Below are 4608 nucleotides of genomic sequence, written 5' to 3' on the forward strand. Positions count from 1 at the left end.
CTTCCTCAAAGATGCTTTGGATTCTCTCATTCCATGCACTGTAGTTGTTCTTCCCATCCAACCTATCTTCAACTCTCAAACCCAAAGACATGTTTCACTATCCTACCAAACTGAAATTTTCAAATCTGTGGTAAAGGTTTCTATTTTCTGTGTAAAAATCAGCTTGCCATAATTTTCACTTTGTTGTCCCAAGCTGCATTTTTTAGCCAACCAAGCTCTGATACCATGAAGAAATTTCAACCCCCACTCCGATTATTAGTTTTCCTTATCACTCCATGCATTTCGTTTTAAATCCAAGCATGATAAAAATTCTAAAATCTGGAAATGACAATAATTTTCTGAAAACACAAATTTAGAGATTTCACAACTGCTGAAATTGCAGAAATAAAACACAGCAAAATTATGATAGCCACACACAGAAAATAACACAGTGATTTTTGGCCAATGTGACCTTGGAAACACCCCCTACAACTCTTAAGGAAAACCAGTTTGAGAGCTCTTATTTATTTCTGAAAATGTTTTTACAGAGAAACTGAAATACACAGTAAAAATTTCAGCAACCATAAATTACAACTTAGTTCGATTTCCATGGTTGAACTCCATCTTGAAAATCGTGCTAATCAACAAACAACCAAAACATAAATTTTTACAGCAATAAAACAACATTAAATGTTGTACGACCAGCCTCAAAAAATGTGCCCATAACTTGTTGTCCCTCTTCCTCGATTTTTGTGCATTTCTCCTGTTGTACGATTTTTTCTTGGGATGCGTGCCAATAAATGTTGCTGCCCAGATTTGTTGAAATGTCTTCTTGCTACTCTCCTTCACTTCCTCACTGCTTAGAAATTTTCTCCTTGCTCTCTCTTCTCTTTCTCTCAAATGCTTATGAAAGAATGAATTGATATTTTCCTCTTCTCTTCTCCTTTTATTCTCTAAATGACTTTTGGGTTACCCTAAGATCTAATGGTTGAGATTCATTTAGATCTAGGGATGAGAATAAATGTGCATTTAATTCTCACTTTCTATTTTTTTAACTCATCCACTTAAATAAAGACCCACTTAACCTTTTATTTCCATAGTCACTTTTTCACTTTCTAATTTTTCATTCACTTTAATAAAGTCACCTTTAAATTAGAATGTAACTTTACCACTTATAAAGTCACTTTTAAATTAAATTGACTTTACCACTTATAAAGTCACTTTAGGAGAAAAGTAAAAAATAAATTTGGACACTTTTCCCTAGGCCAAAGATCAAAGCCTTAGGGAACCACTTGTCCTCTGGTACCCAAATTTTAACATTTCTTGCACGAGCTCTGCAAGAGGGTAGATCTGATGTCTCTTTCCTATTGGCAAGTAATAGACATACTATAAGCCAACAGAGAAAGAGAGAGGGTAGCTAGACCCAACTGAACCAGTCAAAACCACCATTCCAAATGGAAAAAGGGTTTCTTTAAGTTCTTGACCGAGTTGTCTCCCTTACATGTTGATAAGGTTATTTTGGAGCTTCAACGCAACCCTCACTCCTTAGCTCCTACAACTCTTCAAATTATAAAATATAATAATAAGTTAAATTAAATTAAATTATATATTAAAATTGTGCGCTTTACATAATTGTTTTTTATATTAACTTTATAAATTTCATTTTTACCAATTCAATAATTACTATTTTTAAATTATAAACTATAATTAACTTTTATGTAAATTATATATATATATATATATATATATATATATATATATATATATATATATATATATATAATCAAGAATTTCCATTACTTCAAAAGATTACCTTGTTTCATGGTTTCTTTCAAAAACTTGTTGGCCTCACTCTTACTATATTTATTGGCCAACATGTGCATGCCCAAGTACATGATATATTGCCAAAGAGACAACAATCTACAAACATTGATCGACAACCATTGCTAAAAGACGAACAACACAGAAAAACAACCGACACACATTAGTTATCATCAGAATTTACCAGGACAAGATGTTCTGGAGCTAAGCCTGAAGGAGACGAGGGTTTGAACTCACAATGGATGTGACCCTCGATGTGAGCAATCTTGGTTTCCAACTGGTCCAGCTGCTCCTGAGTGCACCTCTGCCCTTTCTAAAGACTCACCAATTTGTCATATGTTTCCCACAAATTCCATTGCAGGTGGTTCATGAAGTCAAGGATGTCATTATGGTCATCTTGCGCGTGCCCAGTTAAGCTGGACCAACACATTGTGAAATTGTTGAAGTATTTAAACATTGTCATCCTGAGAGGGAGAATTACCAACTAGAGGAAGGAAGTAGGGAAGTGGTGGATCCATCGTCTCGCCTTATCCATGTTCCTGTGGCAACTGGTGATGTTAGACTCTTCTCATCTTCAACCCGTGACTCCTCCTTCTTTTTGGCGAGTTCAAATTATTCCTTTCCCCAGGGTCCTCTTGAGCCCAAAGAGTCCCTTCATTGAAACACCCTTGACCCTAGCTATGTGGTCGAGTGTATGCCTACGAATAGGAGAGTGTGCCATCTTCCCACAACCCCCACCCCACACTGTGCAGGCGACCCACATTTTTCCTAACCACCGTAAGGATATACAAAATAGGAATTATATCCACAACCTTGTACCCATATTCCACTTCAAATCTAAATAAGATAAGTCCCCCACACCACTTCACACTGAAAACATAAGGTGTTAGGGTTGATGAGACCTTGAAGCTGATTGAGCCTTCAACCTTTTTCCCACGCTTACTAGTCGAGCGCCCTAAGGTGGGTCTAAAAATATTCCATAGCCATGCAAGACAATGACACGTCCCCAATTCTTTCAGTGAGGGAACGATAAGACACCCTCTTTCAAACCATGGTGCTGAAACACCACACCCAACTATCCAAAGATGACACATAATGAAAACAACTAAAGAATAAAAATAAACAAAACCAGGGTATTTGACCTTAGTGTGAATTACCCATAGAATCTCCACAAATGGCTCCCAAGCAATGAGATTAACGATGTAGTCTGGGGAATCCATAGAGATTCCCCTATCGTCCCTTGTCTTACTTCCTTCCTCATTGCACAAAATCTCTTGCTTACGCGGGTTTACAAGACCAAATTCATCACAAAGTCCCCTATCCTTTGCTACACTCTCACTCGAGCTCTGCATTGTGGAGAACAACTCAGTGAATGACTCCAAAACAATCTCGTCCAACATTCTTACACATAAATTCCACTGGGTACCCAACTTTCATCATCTAAACGACCATCCAAATGCACAACCATTATAATTATTATAAATACCACTAATTTACAATACATATCGATTAGACTCCACATAAATTAAAGCATGTGTTCCACTTACCAAACAATCCCCCTACCCAAATCAAGTGTGAGACTTAGTATGGAGAGCCCTCACCACGTTTTTCAATATCTCATAGTCTATCACCCCACCCCATTGAGATATTAAAACTAAATATTTTAAAAACAATATAATACATCCATTATACAAAAATCAATTATTATACATTTAAATTATAATCCTTTAACAAAATCAAATTGTATAAACAACTTCCTATAAAATTACAACATTCACATTTTGTAAATGTCTCAACAATAAAGTGATGTAACATGACCAATGAAGTAAATTTGATAGGATAGGACTCATGGAATGTGACTTGGCCTTTACAAAATGAAAATTAAATAACACAAATTCAATAATTAATGTGTCGTTGAATTATCAATAACCATATCTTGTTTTTGCTTGTTCCCATATTTAGCTATATTTTCTTTTTGGTGGTTTTCAAAGTCATAAAACTTTTATATCAATCTCAATCACTTTTTAAGTACATGATAAAGGTGAAACCCTTTCATACGGTAAAGGCCAAACTTTACGGAACAAAATGTTATTGTTATGTTTTGGTTTGAGATTTAGTCATGGTTTTGTTTTTTATTTTATCAGTGTTAAGATACTGTATTTATAATTTTTATAATTATTGTTTATATGATAAATTAAATTTTATATAAATATAAATTAAATATTACGATTAATATAAAATAAATTTTAAATAATGAAAAATAAAATTATAATGTATTTTTATTTTTATTTATGATTTTTTGTTTTTATATAGGTATTTGTATTTAAATTTAATGTTAATATTTTTTGTTTTATTTTCTTATTAAAAAAGAAATTTTTTTTATTGTTTTGTTTTAATTTTAGTTTTATTTAATTATTATTTTTGTTATAAAATTTTGACTCGTTAATCAAGTCTTGATTCTTCTTTATATATATATATATATATATATAATTTTGTGCCTTATTTTTGGTTGACTTGAATTGTTTGTTTCTCATTAATGTTTTTGGTTCTTTCTTAATATATATATATATGTAAATTATTATTATTATTATTATTTTATTAATTATCATAAATTATAATATTATTATTCTTAAACTAATATTATTTGATCTTAATAATCATTATTAAAGTATTATTTTTCATAAATTAGCTGTAAAAAAAATTAATAATAATAATAATTTTACCCTCATTTTTTATTGCTTTGTTTTAATTTTAGTGTCCTTTAATTATTATTTTTGTTATAGGATCTTTACTCATTAATCAGACTCT

The sequence above is a fragment of the Pinus tabuliformis genome, chromosome 1_2 (genome assembly GCF_031772625.1).
Source record: "Pinus tabuliformis cultivar Carrire ecotype Pingquan chromosome 1_2, CPIR1, whole genome shotgun sequence".
NCBI classification, from domain to species: domain Eukaryota; kingdom Viridiplantae; phylum Streptophyta; class Pinopsida; order Pinales; family Pinaceae; genus Pinus; species Pinus tabuliformis.